This window comes from Ovis canadensis, chromosome 6 (genome assembly GCF_042477335.2).
Source record: "Ovis canadensis isolate MfBH-ARS-UI-01 breed Bighorn chromosome 6, ARS-UI_OviCan_v2, whole genome shotgun sequence".
Classification (NCBI taxonomy): Eukaryota; Metazoa; Chordata; class Mammalia; order Artiodactyla; family Bovidae; genus Ovis; species Ovis canadensis.
In genome coordinates, this window is record NC_091250.1 from 30,170,431 (window position 1) to 30,196,069 (window position 25,639).

The window sequence follows — 25,639 nt, forward strand, 5'->3', positions numbered from 1 at the left end:
TTAAGGAGAGACATCAAATGGGAGAACGAGCTCCCAAAACTCTACCTTGAGTTCCAATAACGTCCCCATTTTCTAAGTTTTGCTTTACTTCTCTGCATTTGACCCTGCCCGTATCTCCATGGTCCTTGCTCTGGTTGTCAATAAAAATGAGCTCAAATATTATATCTGCATTTGTAGCCACTTGCTTCTTTTTGATGTGCTTCCTGATTAATTATACTTCTGTCTGGCTTCTCCCCCTTACTCTTTGGATTCATCACCTTGAACTTTGAACCTTAAATGCAAACACTTTCTAAAGATTATAGGATGTACTTGCACCTTTGGCTCTCCCCTTCCCAGGTGCCTAGGGATAAGGAATTACAATATAGTTTCAGCTCAGATCTTAGAACTTTTAAGAGGGAAGCCTCTTATCATATAAAGAGAAGGTATACTGATTTACAGAGGGATGGAGGTCAAGCAACTGTTAAACCAAACCGTTGGTATTGATATTAGTATTAAAAGGCTCTTGCAGCCATTTATCAATGTCTCTATTCACTTCTTTGGGCCTGCTGTGCTCTTTGTCTTTGTTGTTTATTTTTTAGTTTAATTTTCCCTTCAGTAACTATGTGCGGTTAAAATGATGAAACAAACCTGGGGATAATTCCCACTCAGGACCAGTTCTCACTCTGAGACATTTGAAGTGTGACTCCAAATAAATGCATAATCATGTAAGCAGTTTAGGCTTGTGGTTAATGTAGGCAAATTAGAGAATCCCATGGATTTACACAAGTCCTATAGCTTTTTTTCACCTAAGGGTTTGAACCCAATCTGATCCAGTAACAAGAAACATCTTTAGATGACCTTGGGTTTGTTGTTGTTGTTGTTGTTTGTTTGCCCACTTCCATCAGAAAATGGAGGGTGTGATGGAAATGATGCCAACTGTTCTAAACATTCAAAGAGCTAGAAATTCTCATGCTAGCAATATGCATCAGAGCTGGATGATCTCTTGATCATCACAAGATCAACATGGTGTTTTACTTAAACCTCCCCCAAAATGCCACCTACTTTTTTCCACACCAACTCAACTGACAAAGTCATCAGTGTGGATTCCAGTCCCCCAGACGACCTTGTAGTTATCTTTATCTTCTGCCCTTTCTTCGATTCCCATACCTATGGAAGCACTGTAGATTCCATTTCAGAAGTTTGATCATTGTCAATTTTTTTGTTATCTGAATTATTACAATAGCCACCTACCACTAAGAAGAGATGTTCTTCCTACAATACAAATTTTCATACTTGCCAACTCAAAGACTTTCAAAATCTCCTGCTGCCAACAATATTAATTTTGAAGTGCTGAGAATTGTAGTCAAGTAATGATAAGAGCTGATTTTAGCCTACTTTGTCAGCACAAATCTATCTTTTCTGTGACCTGGGGTCCAGAGTTCAGACAGTGAGACTGTTGCCATCACCTGAACATAACTCTGTGTCTCTTCTTCGTTTGCAGTTACTCCTCCCTCAGCCTATTACCTTCTTTGCCTACTTGTCAAAATTTATTAAATATAAATATCACTCAGTGTTGGCATTACTTATCCATTCCTGATTTGATTAATAATCATTCTCTAATGTGCTAAACTTTGAGCTCCATGATGGTGGGAGGTTTTGTGCTAAAGTGACCTAGTTTAAATCATCATTCTGCAAGGGAGGAAACATTCTGGAAACACTGCTGCTGCTGCTGCTGCCAAATCATTTCAGTCGTGTCCGACTCTGTGTGACCCCATAGACGGTCTCCTACCAGGCTCCCCCGTCCCTGGGATTCGCCAGGCGAGAACACTGGAGTGGGTGGCCATTTCCTCCTCCAATGCATGAAACTGAAAAGTGAAAGTGAAATCGCCCAGTCGAGCCCAACTCTTGGCGCCCCCATGGACTGCAGCCTACCAGGCTCCTCCATCCATGGGATTTTCCAGGCAAGAGTACTGGAGTGGGGTGCCATTGCCATCTCCGCTGGAAACACTAGGTGGTTGATATCAGACATCTCACAGTTCATACCTCATGCACCCTGATACACATCATAGTTTGCGGTCAAGTTAAATAACTGTAAACTTGAAATTCACTTAAACACCTAGGCTTGTATTTCACTGACCCATTAGTTCCACTAATTTTCACAAATGCTGTAAAAATAAGGGAAGCGAAAAGCAAAGGGGAAAAGGAAAGCTATACTCATTTGAATGCAGAGTTCCAAAAAATAGCAAGGAGAGAAAAGAAAGCCTTCTTCAGTGATCAATGCAAAGAAATAGAGGAAAACAACAGAATGGGAAAGACTAGAGATCTCTTCAAGAAAATTAGAGATACCAAGGGAATATTTCATGTAAAGATGGGCTCAATAAAGGACAGAAATGGTAGGGACTTATGAGAAGTAGAAGATATTAAGAAGAGGTGGCAAGAATGCACAGAAGAACTCTACAAAAAAGATCTTCAAGACCAAGATAAACACAATGGTGTGATCACTCACCTAGAGCCAGACATCCTGGAATGTGAAGTCAAGTGGGCCTTAGGAAGCATCACTATGAACAAAGCTAGGGGAGGTGATGGAATTCCAGTCGAGCTATTTCAAATCCTGAAAGATGATGCTGTGAAAGTGCTGCACTCAATATGCCAGCAAATTTGGAAAACTCAGCAGTGGTCACAGGACTGGAAAAGGTCAGTTTTCATTCCAGTCCCAAAGAAAGGCAATGCCAAAGAATGCTCAAGCTACTGCACAATTGCACTCATCTCACAGGCTAGGAAAGTAATGCTCAAAATTCTCCAAGCCAGGCTTCAGCAGTACGTGAACTGTGAACTTCCAGATATTCAAGCTGGTTTTAGAAAAGGCAGAGGAACCAGAGATCAAACTGCCAACATCCTCTGGATCATTGAAAAAGCAAGAGAGTTCCAGAAAAACATCTGCTTTATTGACTATGCCAAAGCCTTTGACTGTGTGGATCACAATCAACTGTGGAAAATTCTGAAACAGATGGGAATACCAGAACACCTGACCTGCCTCTTGAGAAATCTGTATGCAGGTCAGAAAGCAACAGTTAGAACTGGACATGGAACAACAGACTGGTTCCAAATAGGAAACAGAGTACGTCAAGGCTGTATATAATCACCCTGCTTATTTAACTTCTATGCAGAGTACCTCATGAGAAACGCTGGGCTAGGGGAGCACAAGCTGGAATCTAGAGCGGGGGGAGAAATATCAATAACCTCAGATGTGCAGATGACACCATACTTATGGCAGAAAGTAAAGAAGAACTAATGAGCCTCTTCATGAAAGTGAAAGAGGAAAGTGAAAAAGCTGGCATAAAACTCAGCATTCATAAAACTAAGATCATGGCATCTAGTTCCATCACTTCATGGCAAATAGATGGGGAAACATTGGAAACAGTGGCTGACTATTTCCTTGGGCTCCAAAATCACTGCAGATGGTGACTGCAGCCATGAAATTAAAAGATGCTTACTCCTTGGAAGGAGAGTTATGACCAACCTAGACAGTATATTCAAAAGCAGAGACGTTACGTTGCCAACAAAGGTCCGTCTAGTCAAGGCTATGGTTTTTCCAGTGGTCACCTATGGATGTGAGAGTTGGACTATAAAGAAAACTGAGTGCCGAAGAATTGATGCTTTTGAACCATGGTGTTGGAGAAGACTCTTGAGAGTCCCTTGGACTGCAAGGAGATCCAACCAGTCCATCCTAAAGGAGATCAGTCCTAGGTGTTCACTGGATGGACTGATGCTAAAGCTGAAACTCCAATACTTTGATCACCTGATGCAAAGAGCTGACTCATTGGAAAAGACTCTGATGCTGGGAAAGATTGAGGGCAGGAGGAGAAGGGGACGACAGAGGATGAGATGGTTGGATGGCATCACTGACTCAATGGACATGGGTTTGGATAAACTCTGTGAGTTGGTGACGTGCAGGGAGGCCTGGCGTGCTGCAGTTCATGGGCTTGCAAAGAGTCAGACATGACTGAGCAACTGAACTGAACTGAACTGATTAATCCTGCTCCATGACTTCAGGGCTTCAAGTCAATCCAATCCTATAGAGTTTGTCCTGTCAAGACAGAGAGTTCATGAGGGTGCGGTGGGGGTTCTGTGCGCTCTCTAGCACACTTATTACTTTAAGCTCTCCTGTTTATCCACTACTTTTCTGCGGCAGATGTGCTATGTCAGTGTGTTAACACGTCTATTGTAACCTCAGTTCAGTTCAGTCGCTCAGTCGTGTCCGACTGTTTGTGACCCCATGGCCTGCAGCACACCAGGCTTCCCTGTACTGAGAAGGCCAAATCTAAGACTTCTCAACTCTATGCAACCTATCCCATTTGAGGCCACTGAGTGGACATTATCCTAATATTCCAAGGAAAAGACTTGGACTCTCCCTAACTTGGGATTACATTTTTATATCTGTGCTTTTAGACAGCATTGTTTTGTCACAAACTCTCTGAGTCTCTTGGAAATATTTCCTTTGATTTCTTTCTGTATTCTTTATCTCCACAGGGACTCAAAATCAGCCCCTGGTACCAACATGTAATCAACAAGTTAACTAGTTAGCTACCTTCCACTGCTTTATTTTCCTCTGTCCTCCAGCCATGTGTATAACCGTATTTCTCTCACTTCCATCCAGTCACAAAGTAGGTCCTCAAACATATCAACTCATATAGATAGACACATAGAGCCTTGTAGCTCAGCATGTTTCTTTGGAGCATAAGTTTTCCTACGTGGTCTCCTTCAAGAAAACTGCTGGCTAAGAATGGGTCATGACCAGTCATACTCGCCTTTGTATTCCCCAAGGCACCTTGAGAATGAATAACAGATAGTTGGAGCTGAACAAATATTTGTAGTTTGAATGAGGAACAAATGAAACAATATAAATTCTAAAGGTAGATGATCTAATATAAAGCATTGGATTATCTCATAGGAATAATGCAATGTTTTAAATTAAACAGGTTTTGTTAAGTAACCACATGTAAAACTAGAGTACCCCTACAAAAAAGGTGCACAGTGACTAAGTGGTGAGTGACCTAGAATAACATTTTTAGTCATTCCGGTTTATTCTTTGATTTAACCATGACTTAATAAATTCCAATCCTTCTATATGTGCTAAATGAATCCAAAATACTAATTATAACTTTAGTTCTTTGGGGGTATGTTTTCAGTATACAATATCCTCAAAATCCATTTCCTCCATATATGATTTTTCCTTGATTTTTTTTAAATTTTTAATGTCATTTTTCCATTTTAAAAAAATGTTATTTTTCTCTTTTAACATCCTGTGTGGTTCTTTCTGCATCAAGAACAGAGTGTTGGGAATGAACATGCCAAATATTTTCCATCCTATGATTTAAAATATTGTTTTTTTTACAAAAAGGTGTTTTAAGTACCCATGGTCTAGAGTTATAAATTTGCACCTGCTTGTCTTTAAACTGTTCTGGAAAAAAGTAAATAAATCCTCAGAAGGACCCCTTTCCTCAGTCTCCTCATTCATTTTAAATGAAGACAAGAATTTGGTAAGTATGTTGTGGCTCATCAAACCTCTCTGAATGCCAACAGGGGCCTCTGGCTCAAGCCTACATTTCCTTCTATTAAAAAGGTGAACTGCAAAGTAGATTCTGAAAAGTTAATCCTTATAATTTAAACCCTTATTCGTTCCACATGAACTAACTTCCAGATTGTTACTGAAACAAATTTTCTTTTATTTGTGTATTCAAATAAGTATGAATCACTTAAAAAGCAGTCCCACTCAACCACATTTGCATATCCTAATTAGTTTAGCATGTTCATTTTCCATTCACATGTTTTTCAAATAAATGCTTTTGAAGAATAGCAAAACTTAACTAACATCTGAGGCTGCAAGTTCACAAAAAGAAAAAAAGAAAAAGAGCTGACATACATATTAGCTAAAAAAGGCAAGAATTTCAATGTGTGGCACAGAGGATGTGGATTTGATTCTTGTTTCATAATGGAGGCTTGATTTGTGTTTAGCATGTACCAGGATGTGGGTGGCTTCAAATCTAGCTCATTTGTATATTTGTATAACCAACACAGGGTAGAAATCAAAGTAATATTCTAAGACTCTACTAATACATATTAAGAATTTATCAATGTTTGAAGAATATATTTTATAGTCTAAAATAAGCTAAGGGTAAAAAGTTACAATCCATCAGTAAGGAACACAGGAGTAAAAGCTATTGGTAAAAGTAAACATCAGATTCTAAAACGTTCTCTCACAAGCATAGGTGCACATTTTGTATCTTATGGAACTACATTCTATTGATTTGGAAGAAGTACTTAATGGAATATGGTCTGTGACTGGCTTTCAATAAAGGGAAGAGAGGGCAAAAAAGGTTCTGTGTCACAAGCATGGTTTCAAATACACAATTATCCTCCTAAATTAATTCCTAAATCTCATTCATTCCTACAAATTAAAAAAAAAAACAGTTACAGAGCATTATTTTGCTGAACTCAGATCCTTATGGAAGTTCTTAATGGAATATGGTCTGTGATTATCCTTCAATAAAGGGAAGAGAGGGCAAAAAAGGTTCTGTGTCACAAGCATTGTTTCAAATACACAATTATCTGCCTAAATTAATTTCTAAATCTCATTCATTCCTACAAATTAAAAAAAAATAACAGTTACAGAGCATTATGTTGCTGAACTCAGATCCTTACGGGAAATGTTCACAGATGATTTTGGAAATTGTTTTGACTTAAATCCACCCACTTAGCCAGTCTTTCATCTTCTTTCTTTCACTTGTAAGAAGTATGAGAAACACTCCTTACCTTTTCATTCTAGTCCAAGTCATAGATCAAATCTGGGAAGCTCCTGTGCACTTTCCATATTTCTTTTCCATCACTAGTACTCCATTTTGGGATTTGAGTAATTATTTAATTTAACGCATCTATACAATATGAAATAGTTATTCAGTCAGTCAGTCAGTTCAGTCACTCAGTCGTGTTCCACTCTTTGCGACCCCATGGACTGCAGGCCTCCCTGTCCATCACCAACTCCCGGATTTTACTCAAAGTCATGTCCATTGAGTTGGTGATGCCATCCAACCATCTCAACCTATGTTGTCCCCTTCTCTTCCCACCTTAAATCATTCCCAGCATCAGAGTCTTTTCCAATGAGTCAGCTCTTTGCATCAGGTGGCCAAAGTATTGGAGTTTCAGCTTCAGCATCAGTCCTTCCAATGAACACCCATGACTGATCTCCTTTGGATGGACTGGTTGGATCTCCTTGCAGTCCAAGGGACTCTCAAGAGTCTTCTCCATCACTACAGTTTAAAAGCATCAATTCTTCAGCGCTCAGCTTTCTTTATAGTCCAACTCTCACATTCAGGCATGACTACTGGAAAAACCAAAGCTTTCACTAGATAGACCTTTGTTGGCAACGTAATGTCTCTGCTTTTGAATATGCTGTCTAAGTTGGTCATATCTTTCCTTCCAAGGAGTAAATGTCTTTTAACTTCATGGCTGCAGTCACCGTCTGCAGTGATTCTGGAGCCTAAGAAAATAAAGTCTGCTACTGTTTCCACTGTTTCCCCATCTATTTCCTATGAAGTGATGGGACCAGATGCCATGATCTTAGTTTTCTGAATGTTGAGCTTTAAGCCAGCTTTTTCATTTTCCTCTTTCACTTTCATGAAGAGGCTCTTTAGTTCTTCTTCACTTGCTGCCATAAGTGTGGTGTCATCTGCATATCTGAAGTTATTGATATTTCTCCCAGCAATCTTGATTCCAGCTTATGCTTCATCCAGCCCAGTATTTCTCATGATGTATTCTGCATATAAGTTAAATAAGCAGGGTGACAATATACAGCCTTGACATACTTCTTTTCCTATTTGGAATCAGTCTCTTTCTCCATGTCCAGTTCTAACTCTTGCTTCTTGACCTGCATACAGATTTCTCAAGAGGCAGGTCTGGTATTCCCATCTGTTTCAGAATTTTCCACAGTTGATTGTGATCCACACAGTCAAAGGCTTTGGCATAGTCAATAAAGCAGAAGTAGATGTTTTTCTGGAACTCTCTTGCTTTTTTGATGATCCAGCATATGTTAGCAATTTGATTTCTGGTTCCTCTGCCTTTTCTAAATCCTCCCTGGACATCTGGAATTTCATGGTTCATGTATTGCTGAAGCCTGGCTTGGGGAATTTTGAGCATTACTTTACTAGTGTGTGAGATGAGTGCAATTGTGCGGTAGTTTGAGCATCCTTTGGCATTGCCTTTCTTTGGGACTGGAATGAAAACTGACCTTTTCCAGTCCTGTGGCCACTGCTGAGTTTTCCAAATTTGCTGGCATATTGAGTGCAGCACTTTCACAGCATCATCTTTCAGGATTTGAAACAGCTCAACTGGAATTCCATCACCTCCACTAGCTTTGTTCATAGTGATGCTTCCTAAGGCCCACTTTACTTCACAGACTAGGACGTCTGGCTCTAGGTGAGTGATCACAGCATTGTGTTTATCTGGGTCATGAAGATCTTTTTTGTAGAGTTCTTCTGTGTATTCTTGCCACCTCTTGTTAATATCTTCTGCTTCTGTAAGGTCCCTACCATTTCTGTCCTTTATCGAGCCCATCTTTGCATGAAATGTTCCCTTGGGATCTCTGATTTTCTTGAAGAGATCTCTAGTCTTTCCCATTCTATTGTTTATAATATTTTCTTAATACCTGATGCAAGAAAGCAGTCATCACTAGAAGGGTATGCTATATTGTCCCTCATTTAAAAGACAAAAGTAAAAAAGTAATTGTAAAATGGTGCCAGATCTATTTTGTATTGAATATTTTATTGTTCTATTGACTATTTTGAATCGCTAAGATAGTCAATATATGAATTCAATAACACAGATTTATATCATATAGTGCCCTAGGTATTCGGGGTAAAACACTCCGAATTATATAGCCTGGATTTCTTTGGATTTCTTTGGAAGGAATGATGCTAAAGCTGAACCTCCAGTACTTTGGCCACCTCATGCAAAGAGTTGATTCATTGGAAAAGACTCTGATGCTGGGAGGGATTGGGGGCAGGAGGAGAAGGGGACGACCGAGGATGAGATGGCTGGATGGCATCACTGACTCGATGGACGCGAGTCTGAGTGAACTCCGGGAGTTGGTGATGGACCGGGAGGCCTGGCGTGCTGCGATTTTTGGGGTCGCAAAGAGTCGGACACGACTGAGCGACTGAGCTGGACTGATATAGCCTGGAGTGTCCTTGCCCACCGGGACACTTTGCTAGCCCACTTCAAAGATTGCATAGGTGACTTATTTGAAAGAGAAATTCCACTCAATAGCAAGAATAATCTTGGCTTTGGGAGACAAAAAGAAGGTCTGAGACTAGAGAAGACTCACTTTCATTTTAGGATCAGAGTTAATTGAGTATATCCAATGTGCATAAGAAATCATCTAGAGTTACAAATTCACAAGTAAATCACATAATCCATATTTTGCGAAACATTTTTTTTCACAATCACAATCAAACCTGAAAAATACACAAAGCAGTATTTTGTTTGGTTTGTGCAAGTTCACTCTCACATTTTGTATCTGAAGAATATTTGAAAACAAAACAAAAGTGATATCCCAAAGTCCCCCCAAAATAGGAGTTTCAGTATGGAATGGATGACATATGTTTAAAATGGTGTCACAGCCACACATTTCTTATTTTATTTACATTTCCTAGAACTAGAAGAATGTTGAAAAAATCTGGGAGTTAGCTAAGAGGGGACAAATGGAAGAGTATCTGTGCTCCAGCTGAAAAAAGTATAAGCGGTGTCATGTTGGAGAGCGTTTCCAACCCTCTGTCACTTTCTTGTGTGAGAAATGAAGTTGAAGTGCCTGGCAGTTCTTGTCAACAATATGTCCAGGCAGTGACTGTACGATGCTGTGGCAGCTGAGCTTTCAAACAAAAACACCAGAACCTGCGAAGTATGTGTCTGTGATTAGTACCTGATGCTATGCACCATGGATGTCCCAGCTCATGTTTTTAATGGAATCTCTTTTGTATAAAGCTAACCATGCTTCCCCCTCTGTTCATCACATCAGTGTGGAGAAGATCATATGGCTGCAATCAGTTCTTTAGCATGAAAAAGTTTGTTTCTTCCCTTTCCAGATCCATCAACAAAAACACATGAATTGAAATGCCATTTTTGCCTAGCTCTAGACATCAACTTTCACAAAAAACAGAAATAATATGTACACATTGAGAAGGATAATAGAAATGCCTAGAGCTCCTTGATTCAAAATAGCAAGAAACATGCCAATTCAGTCCCACAACTTAGAGTCCTTCCAGAAAGATTATAAATTTGAAGAAGACAAACTATAACCTCTAATAATAGCTTCTCTTTAATGTATTTTCCAAATGAATACCAGATACACCCTTCCCATTCTACTCCTAAACATATATACCCTAATTGTACAGTTCTATTTGTAAGAACATGCACTTTGGTTCTGTGTAGTTATTTAATTATGTTATATCCACAAGGTAATTACCTCACTGGCAATCTTGATTGTTTTTCTCAATGAATCATGTAGTTCTGAGAAAGACTGTTACCTGATGACACCATTTATGAAAAGAAATATAAGCATGATGAGGAATTTGAGTGAAAAAAGTTATTTATTATCAATGATTTAACTGTATGTGTGTGTGTTTGATAGTAAGCAGATGGTATATTGGGCTTCCCTGGTGACTCATTGGTAAACAATCTACTTGCTAACGCAAGACTCAAGTTCAATACCTGGGTTGGGAATATCCCCTGGAAGTGGAAATGGCAACCCACTCCAGTATTCTTGCCTGGGAAATCCCATGCACAGAGAAGCCTGGCAGGCTATAGTCCATAGGATTACAAAGGGTCAGACATGACTGAGTGACTACTCAGGCACTCATTAAATATAAAACTCATAGAATTAAAGTTATGTTTTATGGAGATAATACCAGCAGTATTGGGAATATGGACTAGAAAAAGGAGATAGGAGACATTTGGGATGCTATATATTATTATGGTCCAGATGAAAGACAATGAGGACATAACCCAGAATGAAAACAATGAAACTAGAGAGATGTTTAGAAAGTAGTTTCAACAGGGCTTTCAGGCCATTTGAACGTAGAATGCATGTGAGAAGGAAAAAGGAGAAATTAAAGATATCCATTCAGTTTTCTGTATAGGTGATTTGGCAAATATGATCTTAGAATAGACGAGGGACTCTAGAGGAGGAAGCATGGATGGGAATATGTAGCAAGATCATGAGCTAATGCTGGTGGCTTATCTACACATCAGACACATTAATTAAAAGTGGGGATGTTATTGTAATTAGCTCAATCCATTCTATCCTGCCTAGGGAGACGAAGTTTAGTAATACCAGAAATTAAAACATTTTGCAGTAGTTTTGTTGATTAATACAATATGTTAAACTTTTGCTCTTTTTTAAGTGAGGTAGTTTTGATTCATCTAAAACAGACACTTGCTATCTTCCAATGTAAAATAACCACAAACAGCTTTTAGAAATCTGTCTTGCAAGGGGATGCTGGTCAGATGATTGTGTGATGTGGCCCATGTCATTCATTAGGTCTTCAAGCATCTTTAAGTCTTTGCTATTTTTCAGATTTAGGACTTAATATTAAGTCAGTTTTCTCTATCTGTAAAATGGCAATGATAAAATAATCCTCATCTGTTTTGGGGCTATTTTTGAACATGTAGGAGTTCTGCTGCTGCTGCTGCTAAGTCGCTTCAGTTGTGTCCGACTCTGTGCGACCCCACAGACGGCAGCCCACCAGGCTCCTCCGTCCCTGAGATTCTCCAGGCAAGAACACTGGAGTGGGTTGCCATTTCCCGGAGATAATTAATATGGATTCTTGTTAAACATTTAAATGTATGTCTTTGCAAGAACTATCAGGTCTTGATTTTATTTTAAGATGACGTTAGTGACACTGACCACTATCTAGCAGGATGCACTGGACTAAAGAATTGATTTGTCAATAATCTTTTTTTTTTTTTTTGGCTATCAACACATTTGGATACTCTCTTGTTGTTCATAAACAAGTTGAGATTTTCAAATCTTCCTACAAGACATGATTTTCTGAGAATTTATGTTCAAACAAAATTTTCCTTTCAAGTTACTATTTGCTAAAGCAGACATCTAAATGTGTGCTCTGCATCCAAGTGTGGCCAGTGTTAGCCACCACAGTAAGAATTAAGCTCTGTTCTCCTCTTGTTCCACTAAGCAGTGACCCAAGCATGTTAACTCCTGTAGAAAGATCAGGAGTATCCAATCCCTAATAGATAAATGCATTATTCTGTTTATTCATGGTTATAAACCATCTGTCAAACTGAATTGTCTGGGCACTTGTCATTGTGCCCATCATTATGAGTTGTTTACTTAATTAGAATTATTGAGTTTAATTTTATGTTTATTAAATTTTGGACTCTCTAGAGAGTTTCATATTGAAGGTCCAACTGCAATAAAGAGGTAACAACAAAGGCATTTTAAATAGTAAAGCAGAAGCCACGATTATCAAAATGAGTTATGAGTTATCAAAGTAAGTTATGCTGATAGCTGTTATTCTAGTTCTTGGAATAGTAGCAATGACTTCACTTGAAAAAACAAAGGCAAAAGATATGTAAACATGAAATATATATGTTTATTCTTACACACATTTTTTCTTTTGTTACACCCCAGCTGGCAGAAGTTATAATGCATAGGCTTTCCTGGCATAAGACAGCTGTTAGATATGTCTCCATGTGGAGTGCTATTTTACAGACTATAACAAGAGCATTAGAATCAATTTTGTTGCTACAAACGTTTCTTGGTAAAGGCATGCTAATTAAGACAGTGACTATATTAGTTCTATAAAACTGAAGTATTACTTCTTAACTTTAAAAAATTATAGAATTTTAAAAGTAAATTTTGTGTAATGCATATGATAAACATAATGTAAATATAATGTATATAGTATATAGTCTAATATCCAATGTAAATAGCAAGTATAATGTAAATAGTGGCTAAGAATTCATAGACCTAGCTCTTAAAATAGCCCTCAACCTACCAAAGTATAATAGATTAAAACTAATTCTATGAGGTGCTCCAAATAAGGGTGGTTAGCTGCATGATGGTCCATCTTGGTCAAGAGATGAAATATCTAGCACAGAGAATGGAGTGTGGAAGTAGGAATTACCAGCAAAATTACTTTTTTGAATAAAACCTTACAAGGATTCTTTGTTTATTGTAGCCAAAAGATCTTAACTAGTACAATCATGATGGCAAACATTGCATTTCAGTAGTGATCTCATGATAATAATTTGAATATTTACGATAACCGCATTTAGTGACAAGACGCTTTTTCAATTAAAACAAAAGTCTCATTACCAACAAACTATTCTTTTAAAGTATTTTATGGCTATAATTTTTTCTTTAAGCAAAATTTATTGATATATTTGTTTTTCCTATTTTCAACAGGAAAACCCTATCCATTTGTTATGCCTGATGATCAAAGTATTTGCTTGAAAAAATGTGAGGTAGAACTATAGTTCTTTAAATATTGGTTTTTCATTCAATATGTTCTCCTTATCCTCCCCTTTTTCTGACCTCTTTAATTTTGTTGTTCATTTGGGATTTATGCCCTCAGAGAGAAATGGCGGAGCAGAAATAAACTGAAAGACACTAACATTTTCAAACCTTAGCAGCATTAACGTCTTTGTCCTAGTTGTCTTTGAGGCAGTATAACAAATCAAAACAAGCAAAGAAACAAACCAACCAAAAATATTGTAAGTAGTAGAGCACTTCTAAGGGAAAAGTAGGAGGTTACTGGGGGAAAAAATTTTCTTCTGAGATAATATATATACATAAATATACACATACACACACAAATATATATACACACCATTAATAGTATATATAATAGAGGTAGTGGAGCAGGCAATATCTGAAATTCTTTAACCAGTTTCTGCTTCTGTATTTTTAGAAATAAGTTACCTGACAAAATTATTAGATGCACAGTTTAGGCAGTAATTTAGATAACAAATAATAAATTATAGTGCTTCCTAGACTTTCCTTGTGGCTCAGACGGTAAAGCATCTGTGGGAGACCCGGGTCTGAGCCCTGGCTTGGGAAGAAGCCCTGGAGAAGGCAATGGCAATCCACTCCAGTACTATTGCCTGGAAAATCCCATGAACAGAGGAGTCTGGTAAGCTACAGTTTATGGGGTCGCAAAGAGACAGACACGACTGAGAGACTTCACTTCGAGCTCATTTGATCAAGTTATAAAGTCTCTACAACATTTAAAAAAATTTTAATTGGAGGCTAATTACTTTACAATATTATAGTGTTTTTGCCATACATTGGCATGTATCAGTCATGGGTGGGAACAGTGGCTCTTCTTAACTCAGATGACCACATAATTCATCATCCGTACTAGGACACTTATGAAGGTGAAAAAGGATGCTGCTAATAATCACCCCAGAAAAATTGATGTAACAGGACTTTTCAAACAGAGATATCTGTTCACACTTTTCACATTTTTATAAAAAATGAAACAAGAAATAAGAAAAGTTAAATTTGGCAACTGAAGTACTCATGTTCAGTTATAATAATATTTGTTTTAACATGATATTTTGATTTTTTTTCAACTTGGAAACCAGACCTAGATTAATAGCTTCCTTCTAATATGTGATTTCAAATTATTTCCAGATTCAGTTTTCCTTATGGGGACAAATAAAATGTAACTTGATAAACATATAGTACTAAAATCTGTCCCCAATAATTTCAGACAATATCATTCCAAAACCTGGAGAGGATTTGCTGTAGGGAATTTAGTTTCTGTCTTTTAAAGGCAAAATGGGTAAAGGAAAACATAATCTCTAACATATTGTGGCAAATGAGTGAAAACTTAGGTGGAGAAGTCGAAATCCAAGGAATAGTTTTACGGAAAGAATGTGGGATGTCATTTTATCCCATGCTTACTATTTGAACCTTGAATTCAGTGGAAACTTATTGAATGCTTTTAATATCAGGATTTAAAATAGAATTTTTTTTCAATCTAGTGTGTAGCTCATTTGTTTTAATACATTTTTAAAAAGAGAATTAGTATAATTTTATGAAATTTAAATTGATAGATTTGATAGAAATAGAGATATATAAGCATATACTATATGTTACATAGTAAATATAAATATTACCATACATTGTAATCAACTTAACTGATGAACAAAATTTTCTGTTAAGTTTTTAATGACTGTCCGATGTGTCATTGATTTCATGTGCTATGCTGCTGCTGCTGCTGCTGCTGCTGCTGCTGCTGCTAAGTCGTTTCAGTCATGTCCGACTCTGTGCGACCCCATAGACGGCAGCCCACCAGGCTCCCCCGTCCCTGGGATTCTCCAGGCAAGAACACTGGAGTGGGGTGCCATTTCCTTCTCCAATGCATGAAAGTGAAAAGTGAAAGTGAAGTTGCTTGGTCGTGTCCGACTCTTCGTGACCCCATGGACTGCAGCCTACCAGGCTCCTCCGTCCATGGGATTTTCCAGGCAAGAGTACTGGAGTGGGGTGCCATTGCCTTTGCGCCGTAGTTTATTGAATTTGATTTCATTCAAATAAGTCCTGCCAAAATATTAGCCCAAAAGGTGTTCTGGAAAAAAAGACAAGGGAATATATTTTTTGGTTACATACATTTGTAAAAATACCATAGTATAATCCCTTTCTGAAAGATTCATGGTATACAAGTTAATCATGTAGTTCTTTGTGAAGAAATTGTCTAAATTTTTATAACCCAGACTTTCTTACCTTTATTTTGTCGATGATTACTTTTTCATGTAAATCCTTTTAATGTCCTAAAGAATTAATAATTTTATGGAAACACATGTTAGGTAACATGATTTTTAAAACTCTCTGTAGTTCAACATTTAGGAAGTTTTCTATTATCTTTTGTCTCTTCCTTAGTGGTTCAGATGGTAAAGAATCTGCCTGCCATGCGGGGAGACCTGGGTTCGATTTCTGGGTCGGGAATATCCCCTGGAGAAGGGAATGGCAACCCACACCAGTATTCCTGACTGGAAAATCCCATGGACAGAGGAGCCTGGCAGGCCACAGTCCCTGGAATCCCAAAGAGCTGGACACAACTGAGTGACTAGCACACACTATTATCTTTAATTAGCCAGTATTCACATTTTATGGTATGTAAAATGGCAAGAGTAGATAGCTAACAATGTTATAATGTCTAGTAATGATTTACTAAGCATATATTAAATGTGTAGAGGTAAGAGTGAGCAAACTGATATTCCAATTTTCTTTTAAGGTGTAACAGTCTATAATTTGTCCTATTAATTTTAACTGCAGTGGAAGATATAATTTGAAAGGATCCTATGTTCTTAGGGAACAAATGTTGAGCTACATAGTTTTTTTTCTTACTAGTTATTTCACTATTTTAATTGGTCAGTGAGGAAAGAAACTAATTTTATAGTTTATATGTAATTATGATTAAATTAATTAAAATTCCATATTTTGTCCGGATACTAAGTTGGACTAAAATACACATAATAGAGCAACTCAGACCTAGATCTTGAAGCAGAAATACATTTATTTCTAATTTGAAATCAATTAAGGCATTTTGGAAATCACAAATAGGACTAAAATGAGTTGAGTTTGAAATCTGAGATATTTCATGGGTTATATCTATAAAACAGAAGAAAACCTGGAGGTTAAAGGCAAACTATTTTTTAAGATTTAACAATAAAAAACTTACTTTTCACTGCATTCAGGAAATTTGGTGCTTCAGCTTTAGAATTATGTATTTCTTTCATTATAAATTATTGTAAGTACTCTTTTAGTTGATTATGTGGGTGAATTGGTTTGCTTTTGTGATTCCAGAATGATGGAAAATGAAGTGGATATTTGAGTCCTTCTTGCCTGCATTTTGTTTTTTAAAATAAAATTAATGACGATGAGAGGTAAAACAAAATTTGACTTTGTAAATACCACAGAAACCAATATAAAATTTTTCATGTTTTTGATGATCTGGTAACATTTCATGAATTTCTAATTTTTCTATGCTATTTGGATTTTCAAGTGAGTCATTTATTTATATTTCTTGTTTTGACACTTTTGGTCTTTCATCTCTTTAAAAAAATTTGAGTTTTGTTGCTTTACAATGTTTTGTTAATCTACAGATTGAGATTGACATATATACACTGATAGATCTTTCATTCTTTGGTTTGTTTAAATTTATAACCTTTATACCATAATGTTTGGTTTGCATGCATGCATGCATCCTTGCTCAGTCACATCAGTCATGTTGCAAGCTCTTCTGCCCATGGGATTTTCCAGAAAAGAATGTTAGAGTGGGTTGCCATGCCCTCCTCCAAGGGATCTTCCTGACCCAGGTATAAAATCTACGTTTCCTGCATTGCAGGTGGGTTCTTTACCCACTGACCCACCAGGAAAGCCCCCACTGTTTGGTTGATGTAATATAAAATCTGTCAAAGTGAAAGTGAAAGTCAAAGTGAAAGTGAAAGTCAAAGTGAAGTCACACAGTCATGTCCAGCTCTCTGCGGCCCCATGGACTGCAGCCTCCCGGGCTCCTCCATCCATGGGATTTCCAGGCAAGAGTACTGGAATGGGTTGCCATTTCCTTCTCCAAGGGATCTTCCCGACTCAGGGATTGAACCCGGGTTTCAGGCATTGCAGGCGGACGTTTTACCTGCTAAGACACCAGGGAAGCCCATAAAATCTGTAAGGTTTATCTAATATTGATGCCCTAATTATATCAAAAATATTTCCTTTAAAAAAGTTATTTTATATAACAAAAGTTCTCCCCACATTTAAGCTAATAAATATTATTATTGTTCCTCTCCATTCTGCTTGGTTATTATGTAGATTATTTTATAAGAGAATTCTCATTCAAAATGATTCATATATTGTACATTCTTTTCATACAAATATTTCTTTCCCAGATTAATAATATAGATACTTCTAGGTTGAAAAGAAATTACTGTTCAAAAGTGCAAAGCAGCAAATCTACAAGGCTCTATTTCTTTCCAGATCAGATGACTTTTGAATGGAAGTCACAGTTTCATTATCTTTTTTTCTATTAATCTCATGTAGAATTCCATTTCAGCCTCATGTTTCTTAAATAGAATGAGCAGGTAGGGTTATATTAGGAATCTGAAAACTCGTACATATACATTATAGATAATATTTCAGAAAGATAAAAAAATTTCTGCTCTTACAGAATGCTTCACACATGTTAGTGGTCTTATCATGGCACTTTCCCCCATCCTCACAGATGTTATGTTTGTATAACTTTATACACCTTCAAGAATCTTGCTTTCAGTGTGAGTACTATGCACAAATTAATGAAATGTGTAACATTTAAAATATTATTCATGACATTTTTTATTGCTCAAAAGTGAGATATTTGAACAGGACACTCCAATATCAAATGCTTTCTTCCTTGGACCTCTCTTGGTAAACCTTTATATGCCACATTATTTTCCTCTGACCAAATGATGTCAGTCAGTCAAATTGTATACATTGTTCAGCTCAGATGTTCAGAAGGATATTTTATAAATCATTCTTTAGATATTTTCTCTGCTTGAATAACAGGTCATAGTGGAAAATCATTTTATGTTGTTTCAAAATAGTTTTTATGTTATATATTTATAGAATTGGAAGCAAAATTCTTATAGTCAAATCCTGTCTCTATTACTCATTTCTTATTATTGCATGTGATCTTAAGCAAGTGCTGAACCTCTTTAATATATGTTTTCTCATGTAAAATAGTTAAAATGTGACATTGAAAATTTGCAGCCTATAGAGGGGAACTGGATACATACTTCATAGTACTCATAGTACTTCTTAATACTCATTTTAATGAGTATTAAAAAATTTTTGTTGTTCAGTTGCTCATTTATGTCTGACTCTTTGTGACCCCATGGTCTGCAGCATGCCAACTATCTCCCAGAGCTTGAGCAAACTCATGTATACAATCATATGAAAAACAAATTAAATTTTTTGCTACATAGTAAACACTATGAATGTGACAGCTATTAATTAATATCATTTCTCTTTTACTAGAAATCTTCAAAACATACCCAAAATATGAACAGAAATCCCCCTTACAGACCTGACTTCTCTTTGGCTAGTAATTATAAAATTATACTGTAACAGAACACTAGTAAGTCCTTGACTTGAGTAGAATATAAATTGAATACTAAAAGTCTTATTCCAACTTGTAGAAAAAATAAAGGCATTAGAATTTCTCAATTATTTTTCTGCATATTTTACCTTTTAACCTTTTCCGTTTTTTAGTGCTTGATTTTTAGTAGTATCTGACAGAAAAGTAAGTCAATGAATGAGTGGCAAAAACTAATAGATAAACTGTAGAATATCTGAAAACATTTCAACATTCTTGGCGGTGGTTTAGTCACTAAGTAGTGTCCGACTCCTTTTCAACCCCATGGACTGTAGCACGGCAGGCTCCTCTCCAAGGGATTTCCCAGGCAAGAATACTGGAGTGGGTTGCCATTTTCTTCTCCAGGGGCTCTTCCCAACCCAGGGATTGAACTCTCATCGCCCCACATTGCAGGCTTCCCTGATAGCTCAGTTGGTAAAGAATCCGCCTGCAACGCAGGAGACCCCGGTTCAATTTCTGGGTTGGGAAGGTCCCCTGAAGAAGGGAAAGGCTACCCACTCCAGTATTCTGGCCTAGAGAATTCCAAGGACTGTATAGTGTCTGGGGTCGCAAAAAGCCAGACATGACTGAGGAACTTTCACTTTCTCCTGCATTGCTGGCAGATTCTTTACCAATGAGTGACCAGGGAGTCCACATTCTTAGTTAAAGCTTTTCTCTTTGTTTACATGGTGTTGCTTGAATTTTATATTCCACATAGATATTAACATACATATGCTAGAAAAGTATCCCTATTTCATTCAGTGGAAACAAAAAGTGGCAGAAAAATGAAGTGCATCTGATATTATTAAGTTGAATTACATAAAGAAGAATCAAATCATTCCTCTATATGGAGAAGGAAACAGTAACCCACTCCAGTACTCTTGCCTGGAAAATCCAATGGACGGAGGAGCCTGGTTCAATCCCTGGCCAGCTACAGTCCATGAGGTCGCAGAGTTGGACATGACTAAGCGACTTCACTTTCACTTTCACTTCTGTGTTAAGACTCCAAATTGCAGGATTGTACTTCTTTCTTCAGGATAAAGAATAGTTGTTAAACAATACATAAATCATCTCTGCAGTTTCTGCCCAGAACAGCATAGAATAATTTATTTCCCTAATATTCAGTTTCTTCTGTGTCTATGCCTGGGTTGGGCACTGAGGATAAAAGTAAGGCTGCAAAGGACAATGTTTATAGAATAAGAGGAAAAGCCACAGACTGGGAGGAAATACATATATATTTTTTAAAAAGGCAAATCTGATAAAACACTATTTTATTCAAAAAGTACAAAGAACACTTAAAATTCAACAATCAATAAATAAACAATCCAATTAGAAAAATGGGCCAAAGACCTCCAAAAGATACCGCACCAAAGAAGATAAGGCGCATAAAAAGATACTCTATATGCTATATCTTGAGGAAAATGAAAATTAAACCAAGAAGACATCACCTATTAGAACAGCTATAAAACAGAACATTGACAATATCAAATCTTGGTGAAGTTATAGAGCAACAGGAACTCATTTATTGCTGGGGGGAATATAAAATGGTACAACTTTGGGAGACTGTTTAGAAATTTCTAACAAACTAAACATATTCCTACCATATGATCCAGAAATTAAACTCAGTATTTATGCAAAGGGGCTGGAAACTTAAATCCACACAAAGACCTGCATACAGATGTTTATAACAGTTTCATTCATAACTGCCCAAACTGGGAAACAATCAAGATGTCCCTCAGAAGGTGACTGAATGAATTAACTATAGTGCATCCAGACAATGGAATACTATTCAGCGCTAAAAACAAATGAGCTATCAGATCAGGAAAAGACATGGAGGAAACTTAAACGCACACTGCTAACTGAAAGAAGTCAATCTGAAAAGGCTGAATAATGTTTGATTCCAAGTACATGAGATTTTGGAAAAGACAAAACTTTGGAGATAATAATATAGTCAGTGGTTGGTAAGGGTTGGAGGGAGTGATGGATACACAGGTTGAGCACAGAGGCTTTTTAAGGCAGTGAAATTGCTGTGGATGATAACTTTAATTGTGGATACATTTGTCCAAACCCATAGAATGTACAATATCAAAAGTGAACCCTCATGTAAAGTCGGGACTTTGGGTGCTAATGATGTGTTCGTGTAGGTTCATCTACACTCATAGATGAGCAGTTGTAACAAATGCACCGCTCTGGTGAGGGATACTGATAATGAGGAAAGTTATACAGGAGACAAAGTTCCGTATAGTCAAAGCTATGGTTTTTCCAATAGTCATGTATGGATGTGAGAGCTGGACCGTAAAGAAGGCTGAGCGCCGAAAAATTGATGCTTTTGAACTGTGGTGTTGAATAAGACTCATGAGAGTCCCTTATGGACTGAAAGGATGTCAAACCAGTCAATCCTAAAGGAAATCAATCCTGTCTTTGGAAGGACTGATACTGAAGCTGGAAACTCCAATACTTTGGCCACCCGATGCAAAGAACTGACTCATTAGAAAAGACCCTGATGCTGGGAAAGATTGAAGGCAGGAGGAGAAGGGGATGACAGAGGATGAGATAGTTGGATGGCATCACCGACTCTATGGACATGAATTTGAGCAAGCTTGGGGAAGATGGTGAAGGACAGGGAGGTGTATTGCAGTTCATGGAGTCACGAAGAGTTGGACATGACTGAGCTACTGAACAACAACAACAAGGGGCAGGGAGTGTATAGGAAATGTCTGTACTTTCTGCTCAATTTGGCCATAAATTTAAAACTGCTTTAAAAAATAAAATGAATTAATAGAAATTAATAAAAATGATGAATAATATATCATTTCCAACTTTGAGGAACTTCCCATTAATGTAGTGAGAAGAGCACTGGTCTTGAAGTCAGCACTGCGCATTACTTTTACTTTCATCACTGTCTTGGGGGATCTTACATAAATCATTTAATCGCTCTGAGAATTTTTCAGTATAATCCAATTCATCATCATCATATTTATCATCATCACCTTAGTTCAATTCCTCTCATTCTTTTCCCCTAATTGGACAACTGAAGTTATGCCATTTACATGCTTCCTGCACTCAAATTCATTTTATACCCCACTGCCAGAGCAATTCTAAGCATCACTCTTCTGTTTAAATCCTTTAATAGCATCCCGTATCTTCGGTATCAGTATAATCTCCATAACACATTCTTAAAAGTCCTTTAGGATCTGGCCACTGCACTCATAGCTTTCCACCACTTTATGATGGTGCTCCAAGCATCCCAGATTTCTTCCTTACATATCTTGGACCATGTCAAGCTCCTTTGTGTGCCTGAATCTGGCCACATGTGCATTCCTTTGCTTGAAATGCCCCATTATACTTTTTCTTCAAACTCTCCTTTACCCAAAAAAACTCCCCAAAGGAGTTTTGAAAGATCTCTTTGATCCCCAGCAATCTGAATTACTTGGCCTTCTTTTGCCTCTAGGCAGAGGATTTATCACATTGTGTTTTCAAAATGTATTCTGGACTAATTCAGCTATCTGCCTTTTTGTAGCCTGCATCCAAATGCCTAATTGTAGCTGGAGAAAAATCATACAACCAAGTCTAAAGGTTTCCCATTGAGTTTCTTTCCACATAGCCTAGAAATCCAAAAGCTCAATTATATTTCTGTAGATAGGTCATTTTTCCTCTGATAGTTATTATTAATTTAGTGATAACTATTAATTATTAGATTGATACAAATGTAATTTCAGTCTTTTTGCACTGCTGAAATTTGCCATTTGATATTGGAATTCTTAAATACATGTGGTTATGTTATGCATCATTTTAATGCATATTTCTTGCTTCCTGCTTTTTTTTTTTTTTTGCTGGTGACTTATTACTTGTTGTGTATTTTGTATTTATTTTAGACTATGGAAATAATGTTAAAAAGCAAATTTGAGACACTTTCTTATTCAAGTTCAAAACGAGTGGTAAAGCAACAGAGACAACGTGCAACATCAACACTGCATTTGGCCCAGGAACTGCTAACGAACGTACAGTGCAGTGGTGGTTCAAGAAGTTTGCAAAGGAGACAAGAGCCTTGAAGATGGGGAGAGCAGTAACTGGCCATCAGAGGTTGACAACGACCAGTTGAGAGCAATCATCAAAGCTGATCCTTTTGAAACTACACAAGAATTTGCCAAAGAACTCAACATCAACCATTCTACGGTCATTCAGCATTTGAAGCAAATTGGAAATGTGAAAAAGCTTGATAAGTAGGCATCTCATGAGCTGACCAGAATTCAAAAAAAAAAAAACAAAAACAAATTGTCATTTTGAAATGTCATCATCTCTTGTTCTGTGTAACAGCAATGAATCATTTCTCTATCGGACTGTGACGTGCAACAAAAAGTGGACTTTACACGACAACAGGAGATGACCAGCTCAGTGGCTGGACCAAGAAGAAGCTTCAAAGTACTTCCTGAAGGCAAACTTGCGCCAAAAAAATGGTCATGGTCACTGTTGTCTGGTGGTCCGCTGTCAGTCTGGCTCACTTTCCGAATCCCGGCAAAACCATTACATCTGGGACATATGCTCAGCAAATCAGTGAGATAGACCAAAAGGTGCAAAGCCTGCATCCTGCATTGGTCAACAGGGTCAACAGAAAGGGCCCAATTCTTCTCTACATCAATGCCTGACCACATGCCTCACAACCGACACTTCAAACGCTGAATAAACTGAGCTATGAAATTTTGCCTCTTTCGCCATATTCACCTGACCTTTCACCAACCAACTACCATCTTTTTAAGCTTCTTGAAAACTTTTTGCAGGGAAAATACTTCCACAACCAGTAGGATGCAGAAAATGCTTTCCAAATGTTCATTGAATCCTGAAACATGGATTTTTATGCTACAGGAATAAACTTATTTTTCATTGGCAAAAAAATGTGTTGATTGTAACGGTTCTTATTTTGATTAATAAAGATGTGCTTGAGCCTAGTTATAATGATTTAAAATCCAAGGTCTGAAACTGCAATTACATTTGCATCAACCTGATACACTTTTCTTATATTCTAATTTAAAAAAAATTTTTTAGGTTTGAAAACTTTCTAAGTGTTCTTTTATATTGGAGTGCAGTCTTGAGAAACCTATATGCGGGTCAGGAAGCAACAGTTAAAACTGGACATGGAACAACAGACTGGTTCCAAATAGGAAAAAGAGTACGTCAAGGCTGTATATTGTCACCCTGCTTATTTAACTTACATGCAGAGTACATCATGAGAAATGCTGGGCTGGAAGAAGCACAAGCTGGAATCAAGATTGCCGGGAGAAATATCAATAACCTCAGATATACAGATTACACCACCCTTATGGAAGAAAGTGAAGAGGAATTAAAAAAGCCTCTAGATGAAAGTGACAGTGGAGAGCGAAAAAGTTGGCTTAAAGCTCAACATTCAGAAAACGAAGATCACGGTATCCGGTCTCATCACTTCATAGGAAATAGATGGGGAAACAGTGGAAACAGTGTCACACTTTAATTGTGGGGGCTCGAAAATCACTGCAGATGGTGACTGCAGCCATGAAATTAAAAGATGCTTACTCCTTGGAAGGAAAGTTATGACCAACCTAGATAGCATATTGAAAAGCAGAGACATTACTTTGCCAACAAAGGTCCATCTAGTCAGGGCTATGGTTTTTCCAGTGGTCATGTATGGATATGAGAGTTGGACTGTGAAGAAAGCTGAGTGCCGAAGAATTGATGCTTTTGAACTGTGGTGTTGGAGATGACTCTTGAGAGTCCCTTGGACTGCAAGGAGATCCAACCAGTCCATTCTGAAGGAGATCAACCCTGGGATTTCTTTGGAAGGAATGATGCTAAAGCTGAAACTCCAGTACTTTGGCCACTTCATGCGAGGAGTTGACTCATTGGAAAAGACTCTGATGCTGGGAGGGATTCGGGGCAGGAGGAGAAGGGGACGACAGAGGATGGGATGGCTGAGGATGAGATGGCTGGATGGATCACCAACTCAATGGACATGAGTCTGAGTGAACTCCGGGAGTTGGTGATGGACAGGGAGGCCTGGCGTGCTGCGATTCATGGGGTCGCAAAGAGACGGACACAACTGAGCGACTGAACTGAACTGAACTGAACTGAACTGTGGTCGATCTATGGCGTTATGTTAGTTTTAGATATTCAGCAAAGTGATTCAGTTATGCATATACATGGATCTATTATTTCAAATTATTTTGCCATATAGATTATTAAGGAATATAGAGTAGGGGTCCCTGTTCTGTACAGTAGATCCTTGTTGATTATCTATTTTATATATTTAGTAGTATGCATATATTAATCTCAAATTCTTACTTTATTCCTCCCACTTTCCCTCTTTGGCAATCATAATTTGTTTTCTAAGTCTGGGAGTCTGTTTCTGTTTTCTAAATAAGTTCTTGTGCATTATTTTTTTTATATTCCATATATAAGTGATATGATATTTGTCTATTGCAACTTCCTAAACTTCCTATATTCCT

General features: G+C 37.5%; 1 pseudogene; it reads right to left on the reverse strand.

Moving 5' to 3' along the window:
* LOC138442866 (14-3-3 protein zeta/delta pseudogene) overlaps positions 1–23,815 on the reverse strand; it is an 85,973-nt pseudogene extending 62,158 nt beyond the window's left edge.
* Between the last annotated feature and the right edge of the window lie 1,824 nt (positions 23,816–25,639).